We start from the raw sequence: 19,821 nt of genomic DNA on the forward strand, positions 1-19,821 counted from the left end.
GAGAGAGAGAGAGAGAGAGAGAGAGAGAGAGAGAGAGGTGCATGTAGGAATAAGGATCCAAACAAGCCAGGATAAGAAGGCTAATTAATCAATTAAATGTATTATTATTATTCTTTTCACCCAGGGACAAATCACATGAATCAACATTTTCTTTTTCCACTTAAATTCAAAGTTAGCTAAAGAGATAATGTCCATCCATAGTCCCTGCCTAATGTTTTCTCTACCTAAAGATCTGATCTGCACTGAGTCAACAGATGAGACATATATACTTTATTAATAATGTAAATTGGCCTATAGGTGTATGTACAGCCAAGCATGGGGTAATACAGACTATATCCTAAGTCTACCCTGTACAAATATGCAATAATCCATACTAGGGGTCAGCAGCCTTTTTGATTCAAAGTGCCATTTTAAAATGTTCTTGTTAATCAGTTTGCCATATCAACATTAAGGTTAACATTAAGTTAACCACACCACATCAAAACGTTAACCCCCCAAAAAATCCACAAACAGTCTCTGCAGTTGGAGGTACACCACCACCCCATGTTATAGTCATAGTTATAGGTTAAGGATACTTTTAAGGTTAGATTAATGGTTATGTTTAGGGTTAAGGTTAGTTTTAAGGTTATGGTTTGGGGGAGGCTGTCGTAAAAGTGTTTCTCCGATGGTAGTGTCGAGGTCTATGCACTCGCCTACCAACGTAGCGCCCGGGTTCATCTTCTGGTGGACTTATATGGTTAACCACGGACACTATGGATAGCACAGAGAACCAAACAGTGCATGAAGAAAACACGCCTAAGGGTGTCTGAGTGTGAAGAATGCACACAAAGGTTGTGGAACCAGCATAACAATGTGATGCAGGCGGCATGAGAATGGGTTGCACCAGAAGCCATTTCTTCACTCAACAAGAGATTCTCACCACAGCGCGGTGTGGCCGGTCTGAATGTTACAATCGGTTAACAAGGCTGCCAATAGGAAACTGGCTGCCCTCCCGGTGCTTCGGAGCGCTTTAGCGTCTGGTATGTCCCACATGTCTTAGTCTTGGTTTACCCTGGAATGATTATGTGAGTCCATGTCCAAATTGCATGAGTCTGTGCAGGGTTCAGTAGTTAAAAGTCAGATTTCTCCAGTAGTTATCCCAGTCAATCCTTGTCTGAGGTTGTGGAGCTTGATGGCTACTGGCACAAAAGGACTGATCAAGGTGATTTGTGATGTGTCGGGGGGCAATGAGTTTGAGGCTGAACGTGCTCCTCATAATATAGCTAGCTCACCATAGAGGGACTTCCTGTCGCCCTTCCTGTTTCTCCTTGTTATCGACTGGATAATGAAGACCACCACAACAGGAAGGAAAACCGGCATACAGTGGACCCTCTGGGCACAACTCAATGACCTGGATTTTGCTGACAATCTGGCCCTCCTGTCACACAACCATAAGCACATGCAGGACAAGACCACCCAGCTATCAACAACATCCCTTGGAACAGGCCTCAGGAAAAACAAGGTTGTTTGCTGGTGTCACTGTCATCATGAAACCCATCGAACAGCTTTTTCATAGAGCCATCAAGGTATTTGCCAGGAAACCATTGGCGTACCACCTTTGCAATATTCTGAAACAACATAGCTTTTTGAGCTTTGAAAATGTCAAAGTCTTAAAAAGCGCTTGTTTCATCTACAAATGCCTACACGGACTAGCTTCCTCTCCTGTACAGGAATTCATCTACAAAAAAATAAACACTGGATTCTGCACAAGGTCAGACCATGTTTGGCCAAAACGTCCTGTCCATAAAAGGCAGTCAAACGTGGAACCCCATTTCCCTATTTTCCATAAGGGAAATAATAATAATAATACATTTCATTTGTAACGCACCCTACCTTCCTGAGAATCTCAGAGTGCTACATAGTTAAAAAGAATAAAATAAAAATAGATATATAAAAAAGAAGAACACATAGCAGAACAGCATATGATAATACATAAAAACTAATAAAAGGCCTTTCTAAAAAAGTAGGTCTTGAGTCCACGTTTAAAAGTGTCAACAGCTTGTGGTGCTCTCAGGTGGTTGGGGAGAGCATTCCACAGTCTGGGTGCGGCAGAGCAGAAGGCTCGATCGCCCATGGTGTGCAGCTTAGTCCTGGGGGCTTTGAGGAGGTAGGCAGTGCCGGAGCCGAGGGAGCGTGAGGAGGCCTGGGGGGTGAGGAGTTCCATGAGGTAGGCAGGGGCACCACCGTGTACTCACTGGTGAGTGAGGAGGGAAACCTTGTAGTCGATCCTCTGTTCCACGGGGAGCCAGTGAAGTGATCTGAGGGTGGGGGTGATGTGGTCATATTTGCGCACCCTCATCAGGATCCTAGCAGCGCTATTCTGGATGGTTTGCAGTTTTTTAATGATTTTACTAGGGATCCCGATGAGGAGTGCATTGCAATAGTCCAGCCTGGAGGAGACGAAGACATCTGCCAGAGTGAGTGAGGAACGGAGTTTAGTGATGTTTCTGAGGTGAAAGAAAGAGGTCTTGCAGAGGTGTTTGATGTGAGTCTCGTATGTGAGGTGGGGGTCCATTTTCATGCCCAAGTTGGTGACAAGGGTGGAGAGGGGAATGTCCTAGCCGGAGAAGGAGATGGTGGTGATGGTGGATGACCGGACCTGGTGTGGGGTACCGACCAGCATGGCTTCTGTTTTGGAGCTGTTGACCTCGAGAAACCTGTGGTTCATCCACGCCTTAGTCTCCTCCAGGCAAGCGGTCAGTGTGGGGGGTGATGAAGGAGATGATGGTGTAATCCGGATGTATAGCTGGGTGTCGTCAGCATAACAGTGGAACGACACACCGTGCCGGCTGATTATGCGGCCAAGGGGGAGCATGTATAGGGTGAACAGCAGGGGGCCGAGGACGGATCCCTGGGGGACACCGCAGGTGACAGGTGGTTAGAGGATGTTGCGCCTCCAAGGGAGACACACTCAGTCTGACCAGCCAAGAGGGACTGGAACAAGCCAAGGGCTAGGTCACGGAGTCCGACGTTGGAATGGAGACAGTCCAGGAGGATAGCATGATCCACCGTGTTGAAGGCTGCCGATAGGTCGAGAAGGACCAGAATGGATGGGGTTCCAGCATCCGCCGCCATCAGAAGGTCGTTGGTGACCCTGACCAGGGCTGTCTCTGTGCTGTGCGCAGAGCGGAACCCAGACTGGGAAATGGGAAAGCCCCATCCTTGCTTCTTTTAGAGGGCAACTAAACAAATGGCTGAAGACAAACCAGTCATGTGACCACATGTGACATATCTCTAGCCACTAGTATTTTTGTGTATTGCTGTTATGTATTTGTACATTTTTTACTGTTTTTATGAGTCCTGTTTTTATCTTTGGGGACAACGGATGGAAATTAGCCTCGTGCTAAATCCGGCAATTTTTACACTCCACAGTGTTCATTAATTTTGCACTGTCCCGTCCAAATAAACAAATAAAGTACTTTAAAGACTAAACTGATGAGGATTAACACCCGACCACCATACCTGTCACCATAGATGACAGACCCATCAAAGAAGTCGACTCCTTCACCTACCTTGGCAGCATTATCGATAAGCAGGGTGGCACAGACAGTGATGTCACTGCCAGGGTAGGTGCTAGAGCAGCCTTCATTATCCTGAAGAACATCTGGGCCACAAGGGAAATAGCTACACCAACAAAGGTGTGCATCTTCAACTCCAATGTTAAAAGCGTCCTTCTCAGAGACATGGAGAATGACAAAAAAGACATTGCAGAAGATCCAGCCATTCATTAACAGCTGTCTGAGGCGCATCTTCAGAATCAGGTGGCCGGATAAAATCAGCAATAAGGAGGTGTGGCAGAGAGGGAGCCAGGACCCAGTAGAGAGCCAGATCCGGAGACGGAAGTGGGGATGGATTGGTCACACTTTGTGTAAACCAGCAGCTACTGTACCATCACACGCCAGGCCCTGACCTGGAATCCCCAGGGGAAGCGGAAGAGAGGAAGGCCCAAAAACAGCTGGAGGCGGGACACTGAGGCAGAGCTGAAGAGACGTGGTACCAGCTGGGGAGAGGCGGAGAAGACAGCCCAAGGCCGTGCTGGATGGAGAAGAGTCGTCGATGGCCTATGCTCCGCTTGGAGTTAAGGGGCCAAGAGAGAGACCATAGAGGGAATTGGAGGGGTTCTCCAGGATAGCGTCTAGCTTCCTTCTCATTCTCCTCTCCGCAACCGCCTCCAGATTGTCCCATTATGGAGCTATTCTTCCTCACCAGCTTATTCAGTTTGTTTGGATCCCTTGAGTAGATGTTCCTCAGGTAAGAACAGCCTGTGTTGTCCCTTCCTGTTGAGGGTCTCAGTGTTGTCAGACCGGCCCAGTTAATTGTTCATGTGTATTCCCAGGAACTTGTAGGTGTCCACCACCTCCACATCCTTCCCTCGGATAGTGATGGGAGTAGGGGTCCTCTTCTCGCTCCGCCTGAAGTCCACCACCAGCTCCTTGGTCTTGCCTATGATGAGCTAGTAGTGGAACTGTATACCTCCTTAACGTTGGCATACAGCAGGTCCAGGGTCTTGTTCTCTCTTGTGTTACAGGTCACATACTGGATGAAGTTAGTCAGAGTTTTGGATAACTTGCTATGGTTGTAGTAACCATTGATCATGATGGACGCGCTGGGGTCTGTAGTCTCGTGATAGTGTGTGGGAATGGTGTGTGGGAATTCTCGTGGCATACGTATAGTATGGTCTCATATACAGTAGTATGGTCTCATAAATGGTTAATGGTGGATTTATATAACGCATTTATCCAAAGTTCCTCACATTCACCCATTCACTCACACATTTACACACTGATTAGATGGCGGAGGCAACCATGCCAGGTGCCAACCTGCTCATCGGGAGCAGGGGTTAAGTGTCTTGCTCAAGGACATTTCGAACCGGGAACCTTTCCGGCTACCAGGCGACCGCTGTACCTCCTGAGCCACTGTCGCCCCACACTGTCTCATATGGTCCAGGGTACAGATACATCCTTTTACACCATCTGGAGTTAACAAAGAAAGCAAGCCCTCGGAATTTTCGCTTACCACTCTGAATATCCCTGTCGGCTCGCAACACTGTGAAGCCGCCTGGTCCAGTATGTTTTTGTTCAGCCACAACTCCGTGAAACATCCCATGACTACAGAAGGCAGGTAGGGTTTGAACCTCCTATTCTTCCTCATCCTCTCCCTCACGATCGCACCGGCTCTTGTCAACCGTCTGTGTGTCGTTATTTTGGTAGGTAAGTCTTTCTGTGGCGCTGCAACTCGGTCCTGATGAGCCAACAGCACTTCACGCAAGTGTGCCGGTCAAGTCCATTGTTCCACTGATCTAGCTGTACTCACACTAACGGCTAACTGGCTGTGAAAGATGAATTACCTGTACATAAAACAACACACGATCTAAGCACAGTTAGATATAAGTTCGTTATCAAGAAAAGGTCACAATAAAACAAGAAATAAAGTAGAAATACACAGGAGCTGCCAGGACAGGCTGGCATGCTGCTGCCTACGGCGGCACCGGATGAGAGAGATAATATGACCATTTGCATGAAAGTGAACACTGGAAGTGTGATGATACTCTTGTTTCAGGCTCGAGTTCAAGCACAGAGTACTAGAACAGTTTCCGGATTTTTTTTGTATGGTGATTTCTTCCCCACAGACTTTCACCCTACATTATCCATTGTATTATTCAGGTTCTATATTAAATATGTATGTCCTGTGGGTACCATTGGTGTAAGTATATGAAATTATACTACACTAAAACAATTATCTGTGAAACTGCAGGCAGAGAGAGAGAGAGGGAGAGAGAGAGAGAGAGAGAGAGAGAGAGAGCGAGAGCGAGAGCGAGAGAGAGAGAGAGAGAGAGAGAGAGAGAGAGAGAGAGAGAGAGAGAGAGAGAGAGAGAGAGAGACAGAGAGAGAGACAGAGAGAGATATGGGGGGGTCTGATCGTACAGTGTCTGGAGACATGTGGATTATGCCTGTGGACATTGATTACTAGGCCTGTCAGCTTCCAAGGCCTACAGAATCTGGATAAATGGAGTAGGAATGCTCTGGGACTGCCAAACACATCCAGGCTACCATTTGGTGTTGCTTTTCTGAAGACAAGCAGCCATTCTTGGACAGGTGCCAGCTTGGAAAATTAACTTTAGAAAATAGTGGTCAGTCACTAATACATCATCAACTTAGTGGGTACAGCAAAATCAGCCCACTAGCGGTGCACGATATCAATCTTACTGAAGACCGCCCTGACAGCAAACAGAATGAAACGCAACGCAACATATTGCAAGAGGAGGAAAATTGATGCCTTCACATCACCCATTTTATGACGCTTCAATATCAGATCAACCATAGAGGAATGCTATCATTTTTATATTTTAAAGCCAATAAGCTTTTTTTCAATTCATACACCTTGTCAATGTCAATGTTCCTTTGCAACCAAGTAACCGAAGCAATCAGACAGCCCCTGGGCATCCAGTGTTCCTATACAATGAGTGATCTATTCTTTTGGAATTATGACCCTGAAATAATAATAATAATAATAATAATTGCTTGGATTTATATAGTTATAAATATATATATATAAATAAGTATTCAATGACCACATGGCCCTAACAACAGAAAGAAGCCATCTTGTAAATATAGCATTTAGTCCTCATCTTTAAACAGATGTGTATGTAATGAAAGGACACAAAATACAAGGACAAATATAAACATTTGGGACACATTGAAATGTTTGTTGTTGTTTTTTCTCTGAATTGTAATTACAACCAGTCTTTTCTGTGGTTTTGTTAATTGTGGAGGTACAGTATATAGCCGGATGCAAGTAAAAGGAAGCTCATTGTTTAGCTATATGGGACCTCGCCAAGTTCCATCCTTATCATTAAAAGGCCATTAGACCTTTTGGCCTGGAATGGTCTGAACCTTGAGCTGTTGGCTGACAAAACAAAGAAAGTCAGAAAACTCAACACTCTAATCTAATCTACATCCATCCTAACGTTAGGAATGGCTTTGGTTGTTGCATACCTGAGTTTTGAATCCTATCCTGGATGTGTGGTATTTAGCATTCAGTAGAAGGTCATGGTTGTAATGCTGACTAAATGTAGCTGTAGGGTTAGAATGTTTTCAGGAATTCAACATGCAGTGAATGCTTTAAGCTGTAAGGTCCCCCAATTGGGGGACCCTGCTGTTTTGATCATACATCGATCAATAGAGACCCATCGTATTAGATCCCCATCTGGGGTATCATTGGAAAGCCACACTCATTGGCTTCAACCCTGTCCAAAATGTTCCGAGATTGCCAAATTATTGACGGAGCTAGAGTCCCGGGAGTCTGGGTTGGTAATGTGTACTTTGGCGCACACCTCACATATCGGCATGTAACTTGAGAGCCACTGAACGGGCAATCGACAGGCAAAAAATAGGGCTTTAATTCTATCTATATATTGTATTAAAAGAAATGCACACCCGAGCCGCTAGAGGTCGGCAAAGTGGCGCGTCACAAATCGTCCTCAAGAGGGCCCACATGTGGTCAAAGTGTATTCATTTTTACCGATGTTTTATAAGATTTACCAAAAATAAGAATTTATCGGAAAAAATGCTAATTGTAGAAGGGTGGATTATCCCTGCTTGTGGGAGTAGTAGTACACAGACACTGGGTAGTAGGATACTATAGTATTGGACCTATATGTACCCCCGTCTTTGGCCCGGAACGTCGTTCTGGAGGGCTTGCAGTTGGAGTGGATGGGGCCCAGGATTTACTAACCTGGGGATTGGTACTCTGGTCTCCCTCGCCTTCCAAGGCGGTCAGCAGTAGCTCCCCACACACCCTCACTCCCTCAGTACCTCCGATAGCCCTCCCACACCCAGTGACTGTCAGTTCAATAGTATTATTGGGCTTCCCTTTAAGCAGTACCCTTCCTTGACCACCTGTATAGACCCTTAAAATGCTATTCTGTAAATGGGGTGTAAGGGTTAAATAATTATGCAGTCACAATATTTACCCAGAGGTTAGAATAGCAAATGGAACTCAAAGAAACAGACACACACAATGATCCCGATTAGGTCTACTTTAGTGAAGCCTGGGCAGGTTATACATTACAACGTTAATCCTTAATATATGGCACCGGGTGCTCTTGTTATCAATGTAGGGGAAGCTCTTCCCACCATAGGCACCGAGTGCTCAATACATTAAACCACCCCGCTTGTACTGGGGGAACCCAGGCATAAACTGTAGACACATTGGGAATTCAAGAATCAAACAATCAAATAAACAAATAACAAAATAAACCAAGTAAATGTGGGCCCACGTTACCAAAGAAAACCTAACCTAAGCCGGCTTAAATTGTTCGGGGTACCCCTTAGACACTGGTTGTTAGCGTTCACTTCAATGGACGTTGCTGTAAATACACGTGGTACTGTTAGTACTTAGCCAAGATGGCGGACCCACTCTTGTCACCGCTCGTCCGGGTGACAAGATGGCGTCGGCGATCCCGCGAGCACAGCCAGCAGGCTGGGCGAACAGCAGGCAGTGGTTAGCTGGCGGAGCTTGCTGTATGGCGTCCTCTGCTGGTGGGAAGAGGCGTCCTCTGTACCGTCTGGGAAACGTCCACCGCTGCTGTTGCTGGCTTGCTTCTGTCGCGCGTGCTAATACTTTGGCTACCCTAAACACAGCTAAGCTTTGGGTCTCGACGCACCCTCCTGCTATTCGGTTACACTGCTAACGCAACGTGGCTGGCTATACCACCGGTCTCTTCAGCGCCTCGCGCCCGGTAGTCTACTCAAGTCAGACGGAGCCGTTAGCAGTTAGTCTCGTTAGCTCTAGACGTTAGTCCTTGGGTTCGGTTTCTCTTACTCACACACTATCGCTGATACTTCTAGGATAACCCGTCACTAGCAAGTATGTCTCATCACCCGCCGCTCGCTCCGACGGGGCTCTCCAACGTCACTTCTTCAACGGGGCTATTCCAAAGCACATGCCCGTTGTGGCTGCGACCGTTCACGGCCAAGTCCAATGCCGAAGAGAGCTTCCTGCTCCCCTCGCCTCCAGGTAACTCCCTCTTCCTTGTTGCTTGCTTCTCTCCACTGCTCCACCTGCCACCACTGCCACTCCGCCCCCTGCTGGCAACCTCCACTGGTCCCACTCAAGGACCGCTCCAGAAAGGGAAAAAGGGCTCAATGTTATTGCTAGTAATCCATACTGCATCTGGAGAAGAGTAGCACCTCACCTCGTCGTTAGACTGGGCGAGCTATCCAAAGGAACACTGTTAGGCTATCCAAAGGAACACTGTAAATCACACGTTATACACACACAAGGAAAGTAACAGTTAGTTAGCACTACTGAATACTTTGTAGAATATTCAGGCTGCTACATAATTATATCTCTTTTATCGTAAAACCACGAGGAAATGACTAAATCCAGATTTAACACTGCCATTGGAAAGAGGAGCCTTTTCCCTATCCATAGATGTATGATTTGGCCAAGGTCATGTTCAAGGTCAAATATGAATATGAATTTATAATTAAAATCGATTATAATTTATTACTGTATCTACAAATCCTTCTGTTTAATCATCTTCCCTTTATTCATTTGCTTAGATTTTCTGTACACTTGATCTCAAGAAGGTGCTGAATGAGATCAGTGAGCGAAATCTCTAGCCCTGCAATTGTAACATGGTGTTATTTACCGGCACAGATGCAAAATAAAATCATAATTGATATTCTCCTTTTTTTTATTATAATTTACTCAAGCCTAGTAACAGACACAATATTTCTGACACTGGGAATACATACCCACAGGCCCCTAGATGTTCCTAGATACAAAGAACATGCACATTTACCTTGTAAGTGGAGCAATCTTCCATTTACTTAGGCATGCACCTTTAGGCAACATTTCTGAAAATAGGGCTACAGCTTAACAGGCCATGTCTTGGTTTTAAAGTTTTATAACCACTGCTCATAATGGTGTTTCAAGGGTTATCCATGGGATCTGAGGGTTCTAATCAGAATAAGAGATTTAAGAACCTTTGATTTTTTTTCTTCTTTTCTTTTTCTTCTTTTAATGGCCTATAGGTTCAAATCTCACTTCAACCTTGTGATTTTATATTGTGTTTATTGTGTGTGTGTGTGTGTGTGTGTGTGTGTGTGTGTGTGTGTGTGTGTGTGTGTGTGTGTGTGTGTGTGTGTGTGTGTGTGTGTGTGTGTGTGTGTGTGTGTGTGTGTGTGTGTGTGTGTGTGTGTGTGTGTGTTTCTATCTCTTAATAGTTCCAAGATGCACTCTTTCCAGATGAGGCTGTGGGTTCCTGAGGCAACAATACAGACTTGATGGAAGATAAACATGTGTCCTGTATTGTTGATGAATCTAGATGCATATACTTGTGTATTGTGGAAGTGTGGCAGTGAGTACACAAGTACAATATTTGGGGTTGAAACACGGTGGCTGTAAACTCCACTGAAAACCTCTCTTTCAGCTGGCAGGGCTTGGGAGAAGCAATCGTAAGCGCTGGATAGGGCTGTTGCCGTTGCTAGGCAACTCCTGACAACGCGTTGGAAGTGTGGCGCTCTTTTGCTAAAAGTTTAAATATATTTAACTTGACTCTCTGAGTGCTAAAAACGTGCTAAGCACCATCAATAGTGCAGTGTTTCCATTGAAACCAGTGAGCAAAATAAGCCAGTGCTGAAAGGAGAGGTCAGTGAACATCTTGCCAAGTGTTTGAGTCCTCTGCCACAAAGCATTATGCTACTGTACATACTGGTAGAAGAAGTGGAATGGCATTAATGGCCAAGTGTTTGATACAAACGCAAGAAATTATCTCTTATTTTGCAAAGGCCTTGGTATAGTATCTATAGAGTAAGGATTGGCAGGTTGAGCTGTTTTTAAAAGGGTGCCATCAGGGTAGATTCAAATGGTAGATTCAGATTAGAACAGCTGTCACAGCACTTTCTGAGGCTATAGCAAGCCAATCAAAACCTTTCCATAACATCTGAGCTGTTGTAAAGTTAGAAAATATACTTACTGGATACTCACAGCTTCGGCTAGTTAGCCACAGTATAAATGTATAGTAATGGGGCCACGCTTCAATGTGTACAAGCCCTGAAATAAACCCTGAAACCTATTCCACAGTGGACCCAAAGCGAAGAAGTTATGTTTCGAGTGTTAAGCCTTAAGGTCCCCCTATAGGGGGACCCTGCTTTTCTTTATCATAAATCGATCAATATAGACCGTATTAGATCCCCAATTATCATATCATGGGGTATCCTTGGAAAGCCACACTCATTGGCCACTCAGGTCACCAAATGATTGACGGAGCTAGAGCCCCGGGAGTCGGGGGTGGTAATGTGTACTTTTGCGTACTTTGGGGCACGCCTCACATATCGGCATGTAACTCGAGAACCACTGAACGGATTTTGTCACCTGAAAGGGCAATCGACAGGCAACAAATATGGCTTTAATTCTATCCATATATTGTATTAAAAGAAATGCACACCCGAGCCACTAGAGGTGGCAAAGAATCGTCCACATGTTGGATGTTAAGAGGTCAATGTTTTTAAATATTTTTTTTGTAGCCAAGAGTAAAGACCATAACCCTATCAAAAACAGTAGTCAAAGTGTATATTTTCATTTTTACCAATGTTTTATATGTTTTATCGGAAATACAAATTTATCGGAAAATGCTAATTATCGAAAAAAAATGCAAGAAATGACAAAATCCAGATTCAACCCTGCCATTGGAAAGAGGAGCATTTTCCCTATCCATATATGTATGATTTGGCCATAATAAGGTCAAGGTCAAGTTCAAGGTCAAATATGAATTTATAATTAAAGTCGATTATCATTAATTACTGTATCTACAAATCCTTCTGTTTAATCATCTTCCCGCGGTTCATTTGCTTAGAATTCTTGTACACATGATCTCAATAAGGTGGTGAATGAGCTCAGTGAGCATTTTCTCGTGCCCTGCATTAATTTTTTATTATCATCATCATCAAAATCATAAATCATAATTAATCATAATTAATTTATTCATTACAATTTACTCAGCCTAGTAACAGACATAATATTTCTGACACTGGAAATACATACCCCCAGGTCCCTAGATACTTAGGCATGTACCTTTTAGGCGAAAACGGTCTACAGATTAACAGGTTAATACTGTGGCCCCATTCACTTTACATGAGTCTTATGGCTAACTAAGGAGAAGCTGGGAATCCAGTATGAATCACAGCATGGATTGTGCTGAGAAAGAACAACATCATCAATCAGTAGAAAAAATGTCCACGGGTCCAAAATTCCATACCCTTTAACTCATTCACGGCCAGCGGTGTATCCTTGTACTCAATGGGCCACCGCAGTAAGAGATAGGGATTTTCACAGTGGCGGCCGCTGGGTACTTCGCCACTAGGGGCGCTATACCAAACATTCTGCAAATGTTTGGTAAAAAAAGCCCAACACAAACACGCACAGCTCTCTCTCTCGCTCGCTCTCTCTCTCTCTCTCTCTCTCTCGCTCTCTCTCTCTCTCTCAGATGATGTCAGATCCATTCAATAATAAACACATTTGTAAAGCTCGTTATTTTAAACAAGTTACCATTCATTGTCTGAGTGGTTATGTCCCACATGCGGCGAAATTAGAGAGAGAGAGCGAGAGCGAGAGCGAGAGAGAGAGAGAGAGAGAGCATTTTAGTAAAGTTACATTTTCAACAAGATTGCTGCTATTTAAACACTTCATGGAAACGGGGTAACGTTAACCTTATGTCGACTGTAGTATTGTATGACCTCGACATAACGTTTAAACGTTAACGTTACTCCGTTTCCATGAAGTAATTATAAAAGTGGCCAGCTAAGATGACGGAGCTAACAGCTAGCAGTAGCTGTAACGTTACAACGTTATGCGGCATCAGTAGACAACGTATCATGTATTAAACTAGAGTTAAGATCGCTAATCTACCTTGTTGTTGGCTTGTTGATAAAGTATATCCATTCCACTCCATGGCATTGTCCATCCAGCCTGTGTTGATGTCCATCCATTGTCCGCATCCATATAGCTTGTTGTTAGCCAACAAGCTGTGTGAGTGAAGAGCTGTGTCTTTGTCCATTTCCGCCTCGAACAGCCTGCAAACTACCTGGCGTTCTATCGCCATGCTCTAAGACAAACTCTAACCTTAACCAACTTTGAAAGAGTGCCTAAGCTCAGTGTAGTTGCTGTTGTTGTTGACGAGTCGACTGAACTGCTGTTGCTGTGTTGCATTCTCTCTCTAAGCCAACCCGAGAAATGTGGCTATGGAAAAAAACTGGCATCGCGTCGGCCAATCAGAGAGCGTCTCCACGAAAATGCGGCTATGGAAATTCTTCACGGAAGTTCACGCTGCTGCCTAGACCGCTTCAAATCGCGCTCGGATTCCAACATAATAGTCATATTTCAACGCACAACGCCGTATGCACTGATTGGCTGTGACGGAGACAGCGATCAAACTGTGACACGCACTCAGAGCGCTATCGCTTCTAGCCCGGGCGAGAAATACGAAAAAATAAAAAAAAACGTCACTTCCTGCTCATGAAAACGATGTTTTTTTTATTTAGATAATAACGTTATATTGTGCATTGGAAATACAAACACTTAAAATGAGTAAATATTATTCATTTGAAACATGTTTATATTATTTATAGGGCTATAAAACACAAAAACGAAAAAGTTTTATTGTCTTCTTCTCTGATTTAACAGCAGCTGGCCAGCAGGTGGGTCGGCGCCCTTGCGCCCCTAGTGGCGAGCCGCCACTGGATTTTCACTGTGCGTTGCGGTGTTTGCAGGGCTATATCTATATTCTATATTCTAGCTATGGAGACAATACTATTGCTCATTTGACATTAACTATCCATCATTCAACATGTGAAAAATAATAAATGTTTTCATGTATACGTTCCCGTGTCACACCGTGGTGAATATTGTATAGTTTCAGAGTGATCCTGGCTAATTCCTGGTAACTGTGCTATGGAGCAATATGTTTTGCTAAAAGTGTTGGCGTTGCTCGCCTGGACACGCTACTATTTCCAAATCAAGGGTAACACCATGACATTGCATAGAATAAAAAAAATGAAAACCTGTCTATAATCGGGTATGGCGCTCAACCGCTGGCAAGATAACCCGACTATCATCGGGTCTGGTGCCCAATGATTTAAGAGTTCTTGGTATACTATTCTCAATTGGTGAAACCTAATCTGGTTCCAATTTGCAAAGGATTTAGAGAAATCCTTTTATGTCCTCTTTTCTAGAAACAGCTGGGGAAAAAATGGTACCCGAAGGAACCAAAATGGTTAACCTCAAGGCTGGTGTTTTCATATTCTGAGACAGTGGAACCCCCCCTTCAGGAAACACTGCAATAACGGAATACTATTCATTAATTCATTGCATAATCAATTAAACATTCTTCCCTACCTTTACACCTCCCTGCACCCCTTGAAATACGCTGGTGCCCTGAAGCGGTATGTCCTATGGGATTTCTGTAAAAACAACACTGGTTCTAAGTAGTAGCAGCAGCACCTTTCTCCCTTTCTTTTTGAAGAGTCATAAATCAGACATACACCTGACAGCTTGTGGGTTTTCAAGGATATAATTGTAGAGTAACTGAAAAGGAATTTCAGCCCCATTCATAAATGATGATGTTTAAGGTGATGTTTATATTGCTGGAATCAGACGTGGTGTTCTCTGGTGTGGGCCCTATACATCTGAATCTTGAACATTGTCTACCTCTCTCTTCTGTCAATCCGCTCATACCTGAAAGGAGTTTAATGACCCACTTTTTCTCCTTGTCCCCAAGCGATTCTGCCGCTTGCCACGTTTGACCACCTTTGCTGTGGCCGGCAGTCTGCAGCTGCTGTTAATTTACAGGAGCAAGCGGTCCCCCTTTTCAGCTCCGAAGCATATATGACTAATCGCACCAGCCATTTTAAACAACTTGAGCTCTCACTGGCAATAAATCACCTTGATACCAGCTACCGTCCGTGCCCATAATAGAGCTACATTCTGGTGGGAGGAGTGTGAGAGAGCTCAGGGAGCTATTCTGTCTACTCTTAGTCAACAAACTATTGTGAGGAAAACTCTGGGACTGGGACATTGTTGTCTGATGCATTGTTTGTTTCCTACGATCGTAACAACAATCTAAGAGTAAACTACAGAGGGTTTTATTTTGTCCACAATGCAGTCCAGGGAATATTCCTCATTTTGTATTATCTTGACTTGCAGTTGCCTACTTGATGTAACACTGTGAAGGGAAATGTTTGGAGATATGGTAGACTTCAAGACTTCATGTCTAAGTAAAGAAAGAGGTCTACAATATGTACATGTGTCTCTATACGTAAGCAAATAGTAAATGTTCTGCAAGAATAATTATTCTGACATTGATTATTCTTTAGACAAAATGCTAAATAATGAAGATAACAACTTGATTAGGCCCGGTTATTTTTAATTCATCATCAATTGTTACATTTCTATTGATAAATAGTTGAGTTTTCCAGGTTCCATGCTTTCATTACCCAATTACACTTTGCAGACCACTTATTCTGGTCATGGGGCAATGGTCGATCCCATCCTTATGAATCCAATTTCGAGCACTTTATCATAATTCCGACACCTTGGCTGGTTGCTCCACCACCACCATACGCTCCACGCTCTTGGCGTTCCCACAAGTATTGGTCTAAAAAACATTTCCATTTTGGGCAAAAAGCTAAAGATAGGTCCAACAAATTTTGGCAGGATATTGCATATCTTGCTGTAGACTACTTAGCACACTTAATCAAACCAGAATGTGGATTATCTTTATTTGCACAGGCTGTATATGAACAGAGGACATACTGTTTTTTGTGTCTTTCAACAAAATAATTAATGGGCCTAAAATTAAAATTAATCTAATAGAAATTATATGTGTGTGTGTATAGGTCTCGTTGTGGTTCACAATTTTAAGATATAAGTTACATTCAGTCTATGTCTGATAGGTTCAATTAATTCTTGGTCTAAACATATAAATGGAGGTCTAGCCTGAGTTTCGAAAGTAATTTTAATTGCAATGAGCCTTTAAGATACCGTACCAGGGTGTATCAGGAGTGGGGTCTTGGGCAACAGCGGGGAGTTGGATTGGAGCCAACTCAATAAAACATGTCCAGACACACGACACCCTTAGCAACATGATTATGATTGAAGCATTGTTTAACCAGTAGGTTGGTATTATTCTAGAGGGAGGGGCTTATCTATGAGCATAGAAAAGAGCGTTGGCGAAGCAGAGATGCAGTCAGTTCCAGGCTGTCTCAGGCTTATTTGTTGTGAAACTTGAGGGTGAGAGCACAAATAAAACTTTTTGTAACAGATTGTATTTGGCCCAGGTGTTTTCTTCAAAATAACTTCAAGATTCCAGGAACCTAAATTAGATACTTTGTTTCAGATCATGTTTGAATATAATTAATTTCATAGCAGAACAGTTAATCTGCCTCCTGGATGTGTCATGTAAAAACCTCTATAGTAAACGGTGGCCTTGTTGTCCTCTAGGTGCCAACTACAGCTTTCCATCTGAGAGGGATCATCACAAAGGCCTCACAAGTTGCACAAAGGTACATTTTGCAGAAATTCCAAACAATGTAATGTCCCCAGGTTCCACTTGTCTGCACTTGTGATGGATATAACATCCGTTAGAATGGGTTAACCGAAGCAAAAGGTAAAACAAATTAAATGTGAAAGAAAAGAAAGCTTTGGTTCCATTCGCTAAGTCTCACCGTTTTCTTTACACCGTGTTTCCCCCCCCCCCTCTCTATCTTGCCATTTGTCCCCCACCCAAAATACCTACTGTGTTGTGAGCTCTTTCTTGCGAAGAACAACGCTTGTTGCTGATCGGATGACATTTCCACTGTTAGAGTAACAGATTCTGTTGATAAAATGGCAGTTGACACGGAGTATGAAAAATAATCATCAAAGGAATTCCCCCGAAGACCGAGATCCCTTTAGATGCTTTCTGTGAACCAGACACAGACTTTGACAGACCAAATATTGAAGGGTGAATGTTTGTGCAAGTCACTGAACTTGGAGCCAGGCAGCCATCGGGGAGTAACCTCTATTGCGAAAATGTCTCCTTGTCGCTCTGCTGGTTTTCAGCCATTCCACCTTCCCTAATAAATCAAAAAGAGTGCACTCTGGGCTCCTGCAGCTAAGTGGTATTTAAGGAACAGCTTGTGAGAGCTGTAAGACTGTAGTTCTGGATCGTTTAGATGCACAGGATAATTTGGCCAAATGAACAACATTAGCAGCAAATGGGAGACTGGAAAGTTTTTAAGCCCCTAAAAAAAGAACCAAATAAAGTAGCATTTTCTTAAAAGTCTGTGAACAGTGAACTCCCAGGGGTTTCAGCGGGCAATCAAATATATCTTGTAAGGCTGGTGTGGTCTAATGCAGGGTGTCAGCCCTGGCCCAAGAATGGACTCACCTAATTAGAAGCATTTTCTCTATGCAGATAAGGAATGGGGATTTTATCCCCGTCACAGTCTGTGATTACGAATGTAGGCTTTTTAAACTTGGACACTTGGACACTAACCTGCAGTACAGACTGATGCATTATGTAGGGTTAGTCTGACCTGTACAGACTGATGCATCATGTGAATTTAGCCTGACCTGTACAGACTGATGCATCATGTGAATTTAGCCTGACCTGTACACGTGAATACTTTACCCAAGGCAGTCGTCCTTCCGCGTTCGGTTTGCGCGCCCTGATTGGCCTCTCAGCGTGTCACAGAGAGGGACCCTGTCTGCCACCCGCCCCCTGCGGACAGGTGTCCCCCAGGGCTCGGTCCTAGGACCCCTTCTCTTCTCCCTCTACACTAAATCACTGGGTAACATTATCACGTCTCATACCTTCTCGTATCATTGTTATGCCGATGATACTCAACTCTTCCTCTCCTTCCCTCCCTCAGATATCCACGTCTCTGAGCGGATCTTGGCCTGTCTGTCCGACATCTCTGCCTGGATGACGACCAACCACCTCAAACTGAACCTAAGCAAAACAGATTTGCTCCACCTGCCGGCCAAATCCTCCCCCCTGACCGACCTTTCCATCACAGTCGAGAATGCAGCTGTGACCGTGTCCCCGACCGCCAAGAACCTTGGTGTTGTCCTCGACGACCAGTTGAACTTCTCTGCTCACATCGCAGCGACAACCAGAACCTGCAGATTCCTCCTGAGCAATGTCAGAAGGATCCGCCCCTTCCTGACAAAAGAAGCCACCCAACTCCTCGTCCAATCAACAGTCATCTCCCGCCTCGGCCACTGCCACCAAGCCTCTTAAACTCATTCAGAACGCAGCGGCCCGCCTGATCTCAAACCTACCGATGTCGGCCCATGTCACCCCACTCCTTAGGGACCTGCACTGGCTCCATTGCTGCACGAATCCACTTCAAGGCCCTCGACCTGGCATACCGTGCTGCAAAGGGAACCGTTCCCGCCTACCTCCGGTCAATGGTCTCTAACTACACACCCTCAAGACCCCTACACTCTGCATCTTCTGGCCGTCTCAGACCCACTCTTACTTAAGCTCCAGGAGGGTCATCAAGGAGAACCTGCTTTTTCTCAGTCCTTGCCCCACAATGGTGGAATGAACTACCCACCCCAGTTAGGACAGCCGAAACCCGTCCAATCTTTTGCCGTCGACTAAATACGCACTTCTTCTACCACTATCTGAATTTTCTTCTTTTCTTTTTATATATAAAAAAAGAATATCTAACCCTAACTAACCTTACTGTCATGCACTTGTCCTAATAAACTAACCTACACTGTAGCACTCAACACTTTGATGAACATTGTTACTCAGCTGAGTTGTGCCCTTCCTGATGACTTGTCATACAGAACTTGTAAGTCGCTTTGGATAAAAGCGTCAGCTAAATGACTAAATGTAAATGTCTAGGCTATGGTATTTCCCCAGGCAGCTGCAGGACATTTCCTCATTTCCCTACGTGGACATTTAATATTACTTGTGAATCTCCAAATGACCTAAAACTGACGTTTTGGAGAGCAGTGCCAGCGAAACCCAGGCTATCAGGTGTCATGACTTCAACTTCAAGCAATTGCTAAAACCTTGATAATGAACATTCAATGCTGCCTTCAAATGGAACTTGTGAGTTTGTGGCCTTCACTTCAAGTGGATTGAAGTCGCAAGGACACCGGTGTGTCAGGTGAGAGGGTTTTTAAACAGATGTTTTTATATAGTTTTGCTATTATACCAGATCTCCATTAACTTAAATTCATCAAGTATTTCTACAGTTTTTTGGGATTCTACGTTCACCGTTGAGACATGTGAGAAGAAAAATAAGTCTTCATGAATTCAAGCCATCACAGGGTGAGTAACTGATATACAAAGATAATTTTTGGGTTAAACACTCCTGGTCACTAGACCTAGAAATTAGACAGAATTTCTATTTATTTTTGGGCTTTCTGTATTTTTCACCCATCCCAATTTAGTCGTTATGCCAATTCCCTTCCTGGTCCTTGCACGCATTGCCCCACTGTCGGCCTGGGGAGGGTGTAGAACTACCACATGCCTCCTCCGATACATGTGGAGTCGCCAGCCGCTTATTTTCACCTGACAGCAAGGAGTTTCACTGGGGGAACGTAACACGTGCCGCGCGGAGGTTCACGCTATACTCCGACCGACCAGTAGGAGTCACAGTTTACAACGACCAGGACACATACCCCACCGGCTTCCCACCAGCTATCACTGACAATTGTGTTATAGGGACGACTGACCAAGCCAGAGGTACTGCTGACAGCTGGATTCGATCCCAGAGT

The 19,821-nt window shown here is 44.2% G+C and overlaps 1 protein-coding gene across 1 annotated transcript in view; it reads right to left on the minus strand.

Moving 5' to 3' along the window:
* tnmd (tenomodulin) overlaps window positions 1–19,821 on the minus strand; it is a 96,079-nt gene that overhangs the window by 57,692 nt on the left and 18,566 nt on the right. The gene's annotated exons all lie outside the window — the stretch shown is intronic.

Source organism: Notolepis coatsorum (assembly GCF_963971535.1).
Source record: "Notolepis coatsorum genome assembly, chromosome: 16".
Lineage (NCBI taxonomy): Eukaryota > Metazoa > Chordata > Actinopteri > Aulopiformes > Paralepididae > Notolepis > Notolepis coatsorum.